The sequence below is a fragment of the Cupressus sempervirens genome, chromosome 4, assembly GCF_028749045.1.
Source record: "Cupressus sempervirens isolate cs-2001-9-10 chromosome 4, ASM2874904v1, whole genome shotgun sequence".
NCBI lineage: Eukaryota > Viridiplantae > Streptophyta > Pinopsida > Cupressales > Cupressaceae > Cupressus > Cupressus sempervirens.
In genome coordinates this window covers 93460510-93479329 of record NC_143121.1, presented here as the reverse complement: position 1 = coordinate 93479329, position 18820 = coordinate 93460510, and the positions used below count along the sequence as shown (strand labels likewise).

Sequence of the window (18820 nt, the reverse complement as noted above, 5' to 3'; positions counted from 1 at the left end):
AAAGAGATAGGAAAACTAAACTATCTTTGAAGAGTGTTGTCAAAGTAAATATAGCTTACAATGAAGTAGTTTGGATTGTGACTAGTGTGATTTTAAATGCACTTGAGATACTTGGGAAAGGTGGTGTAGGGAACAAAAATAGTGTGGAAGATAGTAAGGTTGTATTCTACACAACTAGGAGAGATGTAATCGTAATTTCTTGTGACTTACAATTGCAAGATACATGAGAATCCAGAGATTAATTGGTGTGCATATCCTCTCAACAAGATCAAAACAATTTTTTTCCCCCTTGTATATGGTCTCTATTTTCCTATCTAATGTTATCGACTTGGTGCAATCCATGGAGTTACTCCTTTTAATTGCAACTGAGGTTGTTCCCTCTCAGTTCATTGTGGATAATAAATTAATGCTTGAGGTTCATAAGTATGATTTATGGCATGGGAATTCTTTTGTAGGGGGTTTGTTTTCCTCTCATTTTCTTCTCAAAAAACATGAATTTATAATGGTGTATGACTATATTAAAAGGGCATTGATGTATAGGTCTGGGAGATTTTGTTTTGAGATGTTGTTGTTGGCTTTCTTGTAGCCAATATTGTAATAGATGAATACTTTTTAACTCTTTTTATGTAACATCAATGATGTTGGGTTTTCTTTCCTCATTCTTTCCTAGTTAAGACTTTGAATTAGGTTTTATTAATAGAATATATAGTGGCCAGTCCACTTTTGCCTTTAAAAAAAGATACATGAGAGGACAACCGCAATGTATGTGGTTGTTAATTGGATTTGAATGGTGAGTGGATAAATAAAACAAATACAATGGCTAGTCAAGCATAGTTTATTGGGAGAATTTTTTGTGTAATGAATGTTTGAAGTCATTGCTATTAATTACAATAACAATACACAAAAGAAAATGCTAATCCATACATTTCTAACACAAACTTTATGATAGAGACATTTTTATCTTCAATAGGTGATCATTGTTTATATGCAACAATATAGATAATTGAAGTGGATAGCCAACACATGGTCATAGTTGAGTTGTTCATGGAATTTCTAATTTGACAAGTAACATGGATAGTGTATTAGTTATTCTAAATGAAATTTATCAATGATTATTTCACTACCAACACTAGTTACTCAAGCTATTAATTTGGCTCATGACACTCTTTAACAAATATTATAATGTTCGATGTTGAATTTTTTTATGTGAGAGCTATTATGGAAAATGTTGGGTTCTTATTTTTTAAAGTAGGCATTATGCCTCGGTGAAAATGGCTAGAGATGCTTCTTTAAATAGCATTCAACAACCTTAAGAGACATTGATATTGTTTGATTTGAATGCTATTGCTAAATAAAAAATTAGCTTGTTAATCCTAACACAAATCTAATATTTAAATATGTTATAAATGTTTCTTAAAAGGCAAGATGAAATTTTGGCATATAGATTGATTTTCTTATGTATCAAAGTAGGTCAAAGCCAATTTGAGCATAGAGCATAAGGGATTCTCATTGACAAGAAGAATGTAAGAATTTTGGTCACAAAAGTTTGTTATTTCTTTTCATACTATTTTTAACGTGCAAGGAATAATATGATCGTTAAAAATTGGGGCCAATAGAGGAAGGAGAATGGTTATAATTGCAAGTTAGCTTCTTCTTCAAAGAGGATTCATTGCAAGTAAAAGAACTTGTTTTGCATGGGCAAAGAAATTGTGGTATAGGAAACTATATTTGTCCATTCAAAGAGCAAGGACGAAGAATTTTTTGTACACCTGAAGATATATTAGTTATATTTGGAGAAGATGTGGAATCCTAAAATAAAGATCTTCCCATGTGCATATCTTTGGAGTTGTTATTTGTAGTAGAGGAGAGATTATTATTGCAACACTTGACAAGGTGTTGGATACACTTAGGAAAGATGTGGACTTCTATGGTAAAGGAAGCTAGGGTACACCATTAAAAGGGTAACTAGACACACATGGAGGAGATGCGAAATTTCAAAGGATATGTGTATGTTTATGTATGAGAGATGTGTTTGCATTTTTATGTTCTCTCATTTTACAAACTATCATAGGATCTATGATTTAGACATTCGCTAGTGTAGTCAATTTGATGCTTCTTGGGTCAGCATAAAAGATTAGTCAGGGCACTTCAACAAACTAGAGAGATTACAATCAAAACCCATATGTATGTTCTTCTCTTGTTGAAAATAATGTAATAATGGGGGAAGGTAGAATTTTAAAATTAGTGTATGCTAGTTTTAGATTATGTTAAATAAATTAAATTAGTATTATGTTAGCTATAGTTAGTTAAGGTGAATTAATGTTTGTATGAAGATTTATTTTTAAAAATAAAGGCTTATTATAACTATTTAGATATTATGTAATTCCATGTCTAAGTGGAATCATAAAATAATAATTCTATTGTTATTTTCTTTACTTTATAACTTATATAATGTATCTTCACCATTCACAACTTCAATAGAGTATCTTCAATCATGTCGCATGAACAAGCAAAAAAAATTTGACTTTTAAAATGTTTATGAATAAGTTGACCATTTTAGCATAATAAGAAAAATTAAAACAAAAGTAGATATAAAACCTTTTAATTACTATCTCTACATTTTCTTATTTTCCCACAACTTCTGTTCCAGTCATCAAAGAAATTTTAAGTGGCCCATGTAGGGAAGCTGAGTTCATATTTAACTTATCTAGACAAACTATTTTACAAAACTTCTACCCTAAAACAGAATCGAGCAAAGATCAAGAGAGAGGGGGAAGAGAAAGCGACGTACGAAGAGCACTGCTTTGATATTATCTCTAGTGAACTCCACGTCGAGAGACTGGGATTCTTCCACGTCGAGCAGCACATCCGGAATGTCCTTACTCCACTCCTTTTACTCCTCCAGAGCCCTTCTCTTGTGCTCAATATGGTCGTCAATAATTCTCCCAACAATCCTGTCGAAGAAGTTGTGGGCATTCACCATGCGTTTCTTGAGGCCTTGCAGGTCCATCCAATCTATGGAAGGAAAGAAGTCCCCAATGTTAACAGCAGAAAGGGTGCTGATAATCTCCCTCACCATGTCTTTGAGCTCACCCCCTTTCCCAGTCACATCATCAACGTCGAATCTCGTCCCACTCAGCATCCTCCAAATAATGGCCGAGGTGATATCCAGCAAAGACTTGCTGACATTCACAGCAACAATCCCCTGCTCGCTTCTCTCCCACATGGATTTCATAGCGAGAGAAGCCTCCTCTGCTCTGAGGGACCGAAACGACTCAACTCTCTTTGCACTGAGCAACTCCATGACACAGACCTTTCTCATGTGTCTCCAGTAAGGACCATAAGAAGCCAGGCCCATGTTCTTGTTGTTGTAAGCGATGTGTTTTCCAGCAGCAGTAGAGGGTCTGTTGGCGAACACTAAATCGTGTGTCTTCAGAAACTCCCTCGCCATCTCAGAAGAAGAGACCACCACGCAAGGCAGAAAACCCAATCTCAAGTACATCACAGGCCCATATTTTTTTAAATCTCATCCTATCTGTGCTTCTATATTGTATTGAGAAATGATCAAAGATACTCTATGGTGAATGATACTCCAAATAAAATAAAATAAAATAAAATAATAGTTCTTTAACCAAAATAAGAGACATAAAATTAAGAAATGCAAGCGACAAATATAAACCATAAGAGAGAATTCAAATTATATGATTATAAGATTCTTATGAGGATATAAGATTGCAAAATTATGTTTGGTTCTTCTTAGTGAAGTGAAAAATTTAAATGCAAATAAATAAATAATAATTGTATCATTTATTTTATTATGGAATACTTTATGTAGTCTGATAAATATTATTTATAATAAAATAACGTTGATAAAATATTACTCATATAATAAGAAAATGATTAAATGAAAAGGCATGGAAGAAAAATCATTTTCTTATTTCTTTTTATTTGATTATTCCATTGAGAAGATCACATAATTTACATCTCACTACTTTCAAGTACATCAAAATCTATTAAAAAAACTATAGTACCAACAAGTGTTGAGTGCAACTCGAGTCCCTACCTATGGTGGGGTAGGAGGAAGATGTAGATGTCTTAGCACAAGTTCTGTCACTTTGACATATAAAAGGGTTGCAATCAAGTGGAAAAGCATCAGTCTTTCTTATGAATTCAAGAAATAAAAATTAAATGAAAACTAGCATAGAGGCATTGTACATTAATCTTCTCTTAAAAAATAAATAAATAACCTTATTAAACTTCTCTTAAAAAATCAATTAAACAACCTTATAAATCTGCAGCTGTTTTAAACAACTTTGTTTGTCTACAACTCTAATTGCATTATTAATCTAAAAAATAAATATTTGAATTTTTTTAAAATTATATAATAGTGAAATTAAGTCCGAACATATGCTCAGAAGAATTTAGGGGTCACAAAAAATTTCCATAAAACTCGAGTAAAGTTTGCTCATTGGTTTTGGACTATAAAAAATATTGGACACCGTCAATGTCATAAGTAGAGAAGGTTGATAATCTAATTGGAGATGACAACCTACCTTGAAAAATAACCAAAAGATGTGAATCGTGAAAATATGTATTCTTGATTAAATATTTAATTAAGGCTTTCACTTATTGAGCATGTGGAAAACACAGACCTAGAGTCAAAAATTTATTTTGAGTAGTAGAAATTAAGGCTTTCACCTATTGAGCATTGGATATATCATAGCCATGTAGGAAACATAGACCTAGAGTCAAAAATTTATCCTAACTGGTAGAAACATATATGCCAATAGGAAAATTCAAATATTGTAAATTGTTTAAAAGAAATGAGAATGTTGCCAATCTTGTCTCCTCCTACTAAAATGGTAATAGATGCCAAATGAAAACACAAAGTCAGTAAAGAACTAGGGAAAAGTGAAGGAGAAAATGCTCAAAAATTGTGTCATCACAAGGTTGGCCTTGAATGCTTTCACAATAAATCTTCCACTTGTATTTCTGAACTTTACATCTCATAATATCCTCTACACAAATCAATCTCAGAATTTTGATAGAGAAATCATCATCAGACCAAAATGTCTCCCTTCAACATGTACATATGTCATCATTAATAAGTTTTTTTAATTTTCACATGAGCATGGTCATTGATCCCCCCAAAAAAAATGTTAAGTTGATAGAGACCAAGATTTGTTTAAAAAAATTTAAAAATTAGTGGACCTATTCCTTTCTTGAAAAGTATAAAAAAGAACAAAGTCATTACAAGCTTTGAGCATTACAAGGTTCTTAGCTCTTTTTTATATTCCAATTTGATATCTACATCCCCTTATGAAAATTTATGATGTTTAGCTAGTGGCTTTCCGCCCACCTTAAGATTAACTAAACTAATTATTAGTAAAATTTCTCAAATCTTGAATTTATATTTTCAATAAAAAAAATATAAATAATGTACAATCTATCCTTATGACTAATAAATTTTAAATTGTGAATCTCCAATATTTAAAACCATACTTCATATTCATATAAAAAAAGGGAAACCAATTGACTTCAACTATTTTATTTTGTATATATATAACACTACATACTATACTCAGATACTATTACACCAAACTTGTATTTTGGATATATTGACAATATAATCTTACAATTTTTATTGCCAAAAGTAAACATCCAGAATAATATCATTGTAGTAGGTAAGTAGTTTAGAAATGCAGACACGAGACAAAATAGTTTAATGCAATTGGAGAAGCAGTAGTTGAGAATCCACACATTTCACTTTGTACTACATTGGAAACCCTAAATGGACAAGCATCTAGTTCACATACATCACATTCTTCTTGCTAAACTCTCCTTCAATGAAGCCTCATTTGGGTGGGATTTCTAGAACTTTAATGATTGACTATGATTGCCTAGTATAATTTAATGGTCCACATATCATTGGAGCAAAAAATAGAAACTCTGCCTTTAGTTAAGAAAAGGCATATTGTTTAGGCAAACCTACTTTAGAAAAATAAAAGATTGCACAAAGATTTCATAGTCATTCATCAAAATTGTCCAAGAGTTTATTATTTTGATTAGGCCCATCAAGAGGTCTTGCTCTAATGGTTAGGATCATTGGATCAATCTAGCATGTCCCCTTAGTGAAATTGGAGATTTTGCTTCTCTCACACATATAATAAAATTCCCACATACAATTCATAGCTATAAAAACCACATCATTTTCCCTCTTCAAATTCTCCACAATTGTCTCCTCATAAGAAAATGGAACCTCTAGAGAGGCCACATACTCAAACCACATTTTTCCAGTTTGTGTAGTAAACATGAAAGCCAATAAAAAGACGCAAACAAGAAGTGAAGGAACATAATTAATAATAAATTTATATTGCTAATCTAGATTTTAGATTAATGTTAAGAATTAGATCTAAAATTAAACAATCACATAGAATATTGAAGTGATTTTAAAATATATATATTAATTAAAAAATTTAATTAGATTTTTATAATACTTTTAATGATATGAAAATAATTTCTTGATAATAATTTCTTGAATGGAAACTTAGAAGAGAAAAAGAAACAAATATTTGTTAGAACAAATTCATATAATTTTCATATTGATGTATATTTTTTCACTAGACAAAACTATGTTCATGCATGAAAATATAACCATTTTATTAATAGTGGAAAGGTAACTTTACAATTGTACACAATAGAAGGCCTTATACTCCTTCATCAATTGAAAGTGTTCCTGCATTAAGAATTTCAGTATGAAGAGAAAATTGTGCAATTAATTTAAGAAATAGAAATAAATAAGTTTTATAATTTTGTATAATTTCATTATTGTATGTCTTACTTTACATAAATATTGGACAACGTATCCTCAAAAGTTGGCTAAAAATTTGAAGAGAAACGTTGAAAGTTCATGTATAATACCAAATTGTTCAAGCCAATGAGATAGCTCAAAATTAGTTTTCTTAATTTAGAAATGTAAGAAATGTACATTTTAACTATAAAAAATATTTACAATATAGTAATATTTAAAATTACTTAATTTTGATTTGTGGAAATCATAAATTTTAATCACTAGTTATAGGAAACTGATTACAATAGTACTATGCCCACAGTACTAAAAATGTGTACTTCTAAGTCATGAATGCATTAATAATCAAATAGTATACTATGTATCCTTACTAATATTCTTTCCATAAATAAAAAGGATACTGTTAGATTTGTTCATAAAGGATAAGATCGATTGGGAAAATATATTGATGATCACTTTGACAAAGCTTTGAATAAGGCAAATGATATTTTGCGAAAATATGCACGAATTATAGTGAAATATAAAGGGTTCCAAGAGATTGCACCTTAAGTTATTATGAACACATACGTACCTAGACATCAAGTACCTTTTCTATGTATCAAGACCTGTCTCATAATGATATTCTTCCTTTGGCATACCATTTGGAACTCTAATTTTTTGCAAAATTTTGGTTTCCAACAAGTTACTCAATTGGTTGTAATTAGTAAATAATGATTGTATATTATCAAATAGTTTATACTAGGAAATATAAAGTCATTTAGATACTAATGTAAATATATCACTAATACATTAGTGGACAATTTGCGATGCCAATGTGTTTTTGGACTTTTTTTTTTGAAATATAGCCCGAGAACATCACAATTGCGACATCAGGAAACTTAGGTGTTGTAATTACGATGGTGTTGGGTTCTAATTGAAAAACAAAAACATACATATGCACCATACTATATATGCGTGCATTTCAAACATTTTCGTCATGTTATCTGCGACCAGCATGCTCTAGTAGCCGAGCATACCTAGCTATCTATGTTCTAACAAATGGAGACTCACAAACTTACAAAGATTATCCTAGGTAAGATTTGATTCAAGCCCTAAATTGGACTAGCTTATGGCTACCTCAGTTTCATTCATAATCTAAACATCATCTGTTGACCATGGTAGGTGGGCTACAAGGAATCGTCTCAGAAGTAAAAGCTATTCTTCAAAATCCAGCAGCAGTTTAAAAAATTAAGGATTCAAATCTTTGCCTGCTCACCTACAGCCAATTAAAGTGCGTAAAGCCTCTGTCATGCATCTGAAAAAGGTTAGGTTGTTTAAATCTTTCGACATTTGTGTTGAATTTTGCATATTTTTCATAGATCAACACTTCAAATGGAGGATCTTCACACCTTCAATCTCCCGCTTCTCTATATGGTGCACCCCTATATAGATTAGATATATGAGGGAAAACCCCATAAACTATTTGATTTCTCCCATAAACTATTTGTGTTGCAAACCCCTATTTAGCTTGCCTTTCTACATATACCTCTTTCAGGACATCCTCTATAAAAAGAAAGATCAAATCAAACTACACATCTAGAAAATACAAGGTATACTGCCCCATTCAATTTTAGTCAAATGAGCCTTGACCTGGGTAAAAAAAAAAATTCTATCTCAGCTCTCTTATATATCTCTTTCAAGTAATAAAAAGACCCAACTCTAAAAAATATTGTACAAAGAAATCTAATCAATCTTGACCTAACAAGCCTTCGCTGAATCAAAAATTTAGCTTTGATCCCCACCATGTCCCCGGGCATAGCAAAACAATGTTCATTTTTCACAAAGTATGTCCCGACCCTAAAATGTTACAAGTTCTCTATTTGATGACAGTGAAAGCTAGATGTTAGGAGGTCACCATTAACACTTGTGCATACAAAGAAATAATATAATAGATTACATTCCAACATATGATCTTGCTTGTGCAACCTTTTAAAATATAACATTATTCAAAAAATAATTCCATTATGCATGAATAAGGTGCAAAATACAGCTTCCATAACAATTAAATGAACTTTATACAAGAAAAAGAATACATACTTAGCTCCAATAGAATCCATTGTGCAGATAAATGGTTTTTTGGCATCCCCTAATCCAGCAATCACTGGTTGACAAAAGTATGGACCAAACCTAAGAAAAGCAACTAGAATTAGCTTTCCAAAATGAGTAACTCATTGAAAATATTTTAATTCACTTGCAATACAATCACAACTAATCTATTATGGGCAAATATAAAGAAGCAATATGGCACAGCATTTAAGACACTTTTTCACATAAGATAGATAGCCCATATTCATAAAATTCCTATAAATTTTTTCGATAACGCTATTAACAACATAAATTTAGCTTTGATATTAAGATCCAGAGTACCAAAACCTATATTTCCATACACACATAATTGTGTGCACAGGCACACAAGTGTACGTAGTAGTTCTCTATTAGGTAAGAAATGATTGGATGTAATTGCAATATCCTCTCATGCAATATTTAAAAACTATCATGTTAAAAGTGTAATGGTGTCCCCTACTGATTTTTACCCAAAGTAAGAATTTCACAACAAACTTTGTATACAAATTGTTCTCTATAATTAAACATATGATAGCTATTGAAACTTAAAGTAAATAAACAACTAAATTACTAACATTTCATATGTAGACATAATTTATAGTTTTATTTAGAATAGCCAACCATATTAGGGTTTGAATAGGGTGCCCTAGAACATTTGCCACAATTAATCCCAAAGGTAGGATACAACACCTCTAGGCCCACAAGTGGCAAGAACACATCCCCCAACATGGTGTGGTCTACTTACAATGGGAACCCATCTCTGCCCTCACTACGCATGCCTCCTTATTAAGCCATATATGATAAATTCCAACCTTTAGTTAACTTCTACAAGCAACCATTGTAGACACTAGAAAGGAAAGAACAATAGGTTGCTCTGGAACTTTTGCCACAACAAAGCCCAAGGTCATGATACAATGCCCATTGGTTCATGAGTGGCAAGAATACGTCCATCCAACATGGGGTGGTCTATTTAAAAGGGGAACCTGTATCTGCCCTCCCTCCTTGTATTTCTTTGCTAACCTATACATGATTTTTTTGTAGGAGAATATCAAAATTTGATAAACAAATAAAGAATCTAAGTTGTTTAGTATTTCACATCATTAACTATACCAAATTCATAAGATATTATAAGTTAGACTACATCTTCATCATACATATCTTAATAATTGCTACAACACATAATGCTTGCTATATCCAGTACTGATCTAATCCAATTACTTGATTGTATCATTTGAGCTATTACTGAGTGATGATTTAAGCGATTTTTGATTAGATTATTGATGTGTGATGACCTAATAAATTTTGGTTTGATACATTTTTTAGTGATGATTGAATGAATGCTAATTTGATAGAGAGATGCTTAATTGCTGAATTATTTATTTTTCATAGTCCCAAGATGAAGTTGTGATTGATGTGATTTGATGATATTTTGCTTGATCTTGCTGATTGATTGATGCTTGATTTCCTGAGGGATTAATGATTGATGGATGAATTAAGGATTTGTTTCAATAGAGCCATGAGTGATGATTGATAAGTCACCCTTCCATGCTTGGAATGAATTGTCCTTTGTGCTTTATTGGTATAAGGAATAAAGGATCACCACCTTTAATTAATTGAGTTACTATGTTTCAATTTTTCCTTTGAGATTAATATATTATCCCCCAAATTGATCTCCCTTGGGTGTACTCTTCAAATGAAACATTCTCTTGTTTATACCTTGCATGTGAGGGAGAGTCGCACCTCTTCATCAAGTTTTCCCCCTTTGCAATGTGTAATTTCCTTTTCCTAGTTTGCCTTATAGTTTGCCCTAAATTCACAAATCCAAATTAGATAATAAAAAAATTATAGTCAGAGATATAACTCTAACCTAAAAATAAGATGAAATAAGCTTGTCTTGGAACCTGCAATCAATTAGATAATAATAATATAATCATAATGTATCTAATACACCTATTGTGAGATTTACACATCATTGCCACATTGCAAATGGAAACCACCCTATTTTTGCTTTAGCAGTGGAGGTAGTGCTCTTAATTGGTCTTAGATGGTCTCAGTGGCAATTTCCAAGTCTCCAAGTTGAAAAGATGAGTTTGGGAAACTTTGGCCTACTAAGTAGTTGAGTTTGTCCAGGGTGTGAAGGTGTGACCAAGAGTTGGGCTAAACTAATCAAGGATATGGAATTGAAATCAAGAGATTTGTGATGAAATGAGTTAGAACCTTTCGAAATATACTTGTTCCAATGAGTGATAAGTGTTCCATTTATTCTCATGAGAGATAGATTCATGTTGAATCACTACTCATGAAACATGGGTCAATGAGTTTGACTCAAAATCACATAGTTAAATCCTGATAGCAATATCACAGATTTTAGAATACCAAATACTCTAAACCTTATAGTAGATAAGGTTGATGATGATGGTTGTAAGGTTTAGGCTGAAATTTATTTTAAAGTTCAATTTGGCATATGGTGGTTCTACTTGTCTTAATCTTTGATGGAGGGATGCTCTGATACCACTGACGACGGGCCACACCACCCGTACCAACTCACAACCAAAAATGCAACAATATAAAGACAATTTTATTATACCTGAAAATCCAATAGCAATTACAATAACATGTTTGCAAGATCTCTCAAGATCCAATCCAAACCCAAGCTAGTTCAAATCCGCACTCTGGTAGAAACCTCCAAGATCTCAACTTGTGCTCGCAAGCCACCAAGAAACCTCCTTGTTTCTAAACCGCAGTCACTAGCTCTTCTTCAACTTTATCCAAGATCCAAGTGTAAACTGCCTCACATTCGGCACTCTGTCTACACTCACAACTCCACCATAATCTTGCTGTAAACTGCCTCACATTCGGCGCTCTTTCCACAGACTCAGGAAAACTCACGCTTCACTTCCTCTTTCTCTTTCACACCTTCAAGCCTTCCAAGCTTTCCAACTTTCACACATTCAAGCTTTTCCTTCTAAAGCTTCCCCTTTTTGAGCTTCCACTTCCCAAGCTTCTCCTTGAGCTTCTACTCCTCAAGCTTCCCCTTGAGCTTCCACTCCTCAAGCTCCTCCTTCTCGAGCTTTCACCTTCTTCTCAAGCTTCCCCCTTGAGCTTGATTAGAAATGCTCATATGCCTTGCTTAAATAAGCACTTACCACCCTATGCATGACTTATCCACAACCTTCTAGAATTCTTCCTACACAATATCCACAACCTTCTAAAACTTCCATAACCTTCTAGAATTACAACTAAGCACCACCATGTGGCCCAATTAGAAAATTACATTTCCTTTATGGATCACAACAAATATTAAATGCAAGATTTAAGAAACTTTCCACAAGCTTCTAAGATGCCACCTACACACCTCGATTAATGTAATGACAACTATTTTTATTTTTTTTTCTATTTATGCCACCTATGCACCTCGAAAATAAAAATCCTCTTTTCCTTTCTTTTCTCCTTTTTATTTTTTATTATTTCTCCTTTAATTTTCGTCACTTTTCTCTCTCCTCCAGTTTTTTTTTAATTTTTTTTTATTTTTCAATTTCTTTTTTTTTTTTCCAATAATTTTTTTATGCAAGATGCTCCTGCATCAATCTTTATTTTAAGTGTTCAACTGAAATATAGAATTGGGTTTAGTGTTAGGGTTGAGATTTTATTTGGTGTAAGGTTTATATGTAATAAGGATGTATATTAATTATTGGGAAAAATAAATAAATAAAGATGTATATGTAATCATTTGATAAGATAATAATTAATATTGTAAATTATTTAAAATATTATTGATATATAGTTAGTGAAGTTTGAATACATGATTTATGGTTAAAGTTCATATTGGTTAAGTTGTAAGTGTAGAGTTCAACATGGTTCAGCATTCAATTAGACTTGGTGGTGATATTAGGGTTCAATCTAGTTAATTGTTTCATTTGGTTTTCAAGTTTAATGTGGTTTAATGTTAGATTCTTGATTTGGCAGCAAGAGCCTACAAAACAACTTCAACTATTTACCATAAAAAAAAATCTTGATTTGGCATGGGATCAAACTTCAAAATGTTTTTTTTTTTAAGGGTTCAATTTTTATTTTATTGGGGTTAGGGTTGACTTTCTTCCTTTTCCACTAGGTGCATCTCAACCTCTTCAGTTATATCTTGTTGCATGGGAGTTTCAAAATTTTCAAGTCTTTTTTCACTAGAATCAACCTTAATAGAGTCATTATGATTATATGAATGGATTCTTTGTCTTAGAACACTAACATCTTCAAAATCCCATATGAAATCTATATGACCATTTCATTTCTTCAATATGCCCTATGGATGTCCCTATCTAAATATATATCTTTTAATTGCATATAATAACTAATTTATGTGCTTTTTCATGACTATTTTTGACTCATATAATTATGATCTCTCTAGCACTATGATGTCATTTAATATGTCTTGCTAAAGCTTGTAAATTTTGTTCCTTTTTCCATGTCATGTAGTATGTCTTGCCTTGTAGCTTATATATTTTGAAATTGTTTTTAGGCCTTGTAGCTTGTATAATTTGATTGCTGGAGAGCTTCTACAGCTAAGCAAAAAGGTCGTTGCACGAGTTATAGCCGCACGCTTAGCCGGTATAAAAATTGAATATTTTTTTATCTAATGTATATTTTAACTATACTTGTAGCTTATATGTTCTGAAATTGCTATTAAGCCCTGTAGCTTGTATGATTTGATTGCTAGAGAGCTTCTATAGCTAAGCAAGAAGGCCATTGCACGAGTTATATAACCACACACTCGGGTATGAAAATTGCATACTTTTCAATCTAATGTATATGTTAACTAGACTTTTAGCTTATATGTTTTGAAATTGCTGTTAGGCCTTGTAGCTTGTATGATTTCATTGCTAGAGAGCTTCTACATCTAAGCAAGAAGGCCTTTGCATGAGTTATATAGCCTCGCGCTCGGGTATGAAAATTGCATATTTTTTAATCTAATGTATATTTTAACTAGAATTTTAGCTTATATGTTTTGAAATTCTTGTTAGGCCTTGTAGGTTGTATGATTTGATTGGTGGAGTGCTTCTATAGCTAAGCAAGAAGACCATTGCACGAGTTATATAGCCGCGCGCTCGAGTATGAAAATTGTATATTTTTTAATCTAATGTATATTTTAACTAGACTTTTAGCTTATATGTTTTGAAATTTCTTTTAGTGGCTTAAATATGTAAGGTCTATTGAAATAAGACCTTCAGGTAGTTGGTCAAAGTTTTACAAATAATCTTATCCAGAAATTTGCCTAGAGCAATTGACTAAATGTTATAAAAGGTGATTGGATTAAATGTCTTAGGAATAAAGTCAAAGAAAGTATTTTTTAAATATTAAGGTATTTAGCTAGGTCTAAGAATATTTGTATACTTTTGATAGTTTTTCTTAGTTAGTGAAAGTTGTAGACCAAAGTTTTCATAGCTTGATTTTTTCTTTCTGCAAAGAACGATCATGTCAAATAATATAAGTGAAGAACAAAATAGGGAGACAATCGCTAGATTATGGTCTAACTTGAAAAGAAAAGGTGATGGAAAATGTTATTGTCCTTGCAAAATTTGTAAGGGCTTAAATCGTAGAAGACTGCTAATCAAAATAGCTAAGAGACATTGTAGGGAGAATGGTTGTTGTTTAGTGTGGAGCCTAATCAGTCCCCAAGTGGGAGATTGTTTGATTGTGGTGACTGATCAGGAAAGTACTGTACATACTTCATAAATAGTGGCTGACATATTATGGCCGACATATGGCCAACATATTATAACCCTAAAGTAGTTTAATACTTGTATAAAAGGGCTTAGGGTTGGGTATTTTTCATAATGTTGTGATACGAAATTGGTTCTTGCGGCGGTATTGAGTTGTAAGGGATTACGGATTGTAATCAGGTTGTAATCACTGGATTGTAATAAGATCGGACTTGCTTTTTGGTGGATGTAGCCCAGGGATTGGGTGAACCACGTTAAATCTTGGTGCCTTGTGTTTTTTTTCTGTGTGTTCTATTATTTTCTGTTATTGGTTATATTTGCATGTAGTTTTTTATTTCTGTCTGTGGTTTATCCTAACAATGGTCACATTGAATTGGGGCATGACTATCATCTACTGGTAAGTCGTACATTATATCATTTTAACAATTTATATACATATGAAATCACTTGATGATGAGTTGATGATCATGGTTTATTTATGTTGATCAATTTTATATAGGTTGATCTCCCCAAGGAAGTACATGATATGAACCACAACAATCTGAAGAATATGGTTTTCAAAGTGGAGGAACATGGAGATGCGAATATCCAAGGTGAAGATAATGATCCCATGGAAGATGATGATCATGTGCCAGAAAAGACAATTGAAGATGATGGTATAAATACATTGATCCATGACACATTTAGTCCAAGCATATCTGATCATGATGATGATGATAGCCTTGATGTACCTCTACTTGAGAAGGCATACGAGCCCCTATACAAAGACTCCCAAACAACTCTTCTCTCTGTTGTATTTTTGTTGTTGAACTTGAAGGTTATGAATGGTTTATCCAACATAAAAATGTCATGTATGTTAAGGTATGTCATATATGTCTTTATAGTTAACAAAGAGTCAATAATGTACCACTAATATTGTTTATATTAACAACTTATATTTTTTGTTGTAGATTGATAGGCAAGTTTCTATTACCATCATAATAATATTCTACCTCGCTCATATCGAGAATTATCTACTGTTATGAAAGATATTGGAATGGAGTATCAAGCAATACATGCTTTTCCCAATGATCATATTATATATTATAAATAACATGAATTTGCAACACAATGCCATGTATGTCATACGATATCAAACAAATTGACTAACAAAAAAGGTTCCTCAAAAGGTTCTTCGTTACATCCTCATTATTCCATGGATGCGACAATTATTCAGGTGTAGTAGCTTGGCTCAATTTATGAATTATCATGCACGCAATAGAAGTAGAGATGAAATTATTCAAATCCCTGCGGATGGTTCGACATTTATGCACATAGAGGAAAAGTGGCAACACTTCAAAGAAGAGCCTTGTAATCTCAGGCTTTCATTGGCAGTGGATGGTGTCAATCCATTTGGAGAGATGAGATCTATTTACTCGGTGTGGCATATTTTTGTTATCAACAATAACATTCCTTCATAGATGTCAATAAAGAGGGAGCACATAATGTTGGCAACGATTGTTCCAGGTATCTTATCATTTGATAGTTATTAATTTACATGTACTTACAAATCTTGCAGTAAAATGGTCACAATAATTATATAATATTACTATTCATTCAAGTAGGTAAATATCAAGTTAAAGATATGAATGTATATATTGAGCCTCTTATCGATGATTTGGTGGAGTTATGGAACGGTGTCACTATGTATGATGTGTCTAGACCAATAGGACAAAGACAATTTCAATTCCATGCAATACTTGCATGGACAATACATGATGCCCCAGGGCTAACACATTTTTGTGGTATGTTATAGTGAATTCAAGTTGCGCACGATAATTCTAATTATAAAAATCAACATATTTAATAATCCAATTATATCGTTATTTTGTAGGTCTTCAAACAAAGGGAAAATTTGCATGTCCAGTTTGTGGTCCAAAAATGAAATCTTGTCATTCTAAAATTTAGGAAAGCAGGTCTTTGATGAGTGTAGACACTTCCTCCATAGGAATCATAAGTATCAGAGTACAAAAAAACAACTTTTCAATGGGAAAGAAGAGACTACATCAAAGCCACGAAGAATAACACCTCGCCTATGGAAGTTGGAATATAATATAATTAATCATCGAGGTAATGTCATTCCACCTAATGGTTTATGTTTGTAATTTATATATTTCTATTGTGATTTTTGTTTACTAATTGTGTAATTTATAATCATGAAGGTTGTCAAGGCAGTATTGACAACCTTCCAAAGGGACTAAAAAGCTATCCCAGACAATTTAGCATGTTGCCCTACTGCGAGCACTTACAAATTGTGCATTTGTTTGATTCTATGCATATTGGAAAGAATATAATAGAAACATTGTGAAAAATACTGGATGGAAGACATGACAAAGAAAAAATTGTCAAAATTTGTAATGACACTCATGAATCCAATCATGCATTGAAGAATTTCATTCACTCAAATAGCAACAGAGATCAGATTAATATAAGTGCCCTTCCTTGGTTATTAACAGAGCACCAAAATGATGCCATAAAAGAAGTCATACAAAAAATTTCATTTCTCACAGGATTTGTTGCAAACATAAACAATCTCATATAAAAAAGAAGTGAATTTGGGCCAGGGCTCAAAACACGTGATTGGCATACTTTCATCAAGGTAAGTTATGTTCTTCTGTATTTACAATATATTCATAAACTACGTGTACTATTCATTATGTTATGTTAGAAAACAATGAAATGATTGGTTTATAATTACTGCAGTACGTGCTTCCTCTATCTCTCCCAGAGCCCTTCAACAATAACATAAAAAAAGTGATACAATCTTGGAAAATACATGAGGTAAGCAATAATATTTGTTCAATTTATTTTATATATTTATAATATTCATGATTTATTTTTTCTTGCTATGTAATCTATTGTATATTGTTTTGTAAAGTTTTGTATCTATATTTTTTTGTGACTTGAATCTCTTAATGTAGGTGGTTGTCATCTAGAGAAATCCATAAAGAAGATATAAACTATTGGAAGAGAAAAATTCTTCATTTTTTGTGTGAAATGCAAAAGTGTCTACCTCCAACTTTTTTCAATGCACAGGAACACTACCTCATATACCTAGTTGAGCAGATTGAATTGTGTGGACCTATATACACTAGGTCAATGTGGATGGTTGAGAGGCACTTGAAATCTTTGAAAGCTTTGGTTCAAAAAAGAGCACATCCTAAGGTTTTTATGGTAGAGGGATATATGGTATACCAGACCATGGTGTACATTACTGAATATTTTCCTAAGTTTACATCAAATATCTGTGTAGATCACATTTGGAATCTCGAGCCTTTTAAAACATTAGAAGGGGAGTACTTGATGGGGAAAGGTACATTGAGGAAAGTGAGAGGTAATAAATTATAAGATGTTATTGTAATAAATTATTTCTTAATTTTAAAAATAAATTGTTCGTAAGTTGTCTATTTTTTTTTTGTATAGGTGCTTGAGAGTGCGATGCACTACATTTATATATTGCAAACAATCTTGATTGGATGATGGTATGGATTGAACGATGTCAACATTCTAGTCAGACATTAACATGGGGGGGTGTATCTTCATTGGTTAAAGAAGCTCATCACAATGGAGATTCCAATGTTAGGCAAAGGGAAATAGATTTAGCATGTGGTTGAAGAGGTTTCCAAGTACGTACAAATTTATTAATCACCCGTATGTTTATCAACTCATGATACAATAATTTTGACATGTTTCACATATTATTGTAGGTTAAACACCACAAGGCTATGTTCTATAATTGTCATAAATTTTGTGTCAAAGTGTTGGATGACATGAAGAAAACTTGTGATTTAGGAATAACTACAGTCTTTCAAGTGACTAATATTTCATCTAGAAATGACTTACATCCTCGAGAGTCTAAAAATCGATACTATGGCATTTTTGATGATATACTAGAGTGTGACTTTAGTTCCTTCAAATCAGTACTCTTTGTTGTCAAATGGTACAGGCTATGACTTAATCCAAATGATCTTGACAGAACTATGATTGAACATGATAATGGATTTACAATGGTTAATACAAGGTCATTTGAGCCAGTTGGGGATGAGCCCTATGTTCTTCCAAGCCAATGTGAGTAGGTATTTTACTCAGAGGTTCCACATAAATTGGGTTGGTCATTTGTTGTTAGACATAAACCGAGAGGAAGGCCAATAAAGTA

General features: G+C 32.3%; 1 pseudogene; it reads right to left on the bottom strand.

Annotated features, from left to right (window-relative positions):
• The window catches only part of LOC149560094 (cytochrome P450 750A1 pseudogene), a 49804-nt pseudogene extending 43515 nt beyond the window's left edge, over positions 1–6289 (bottom strand).
• Positions 6290–18820: the final 12531 nt, after the last annotated feature.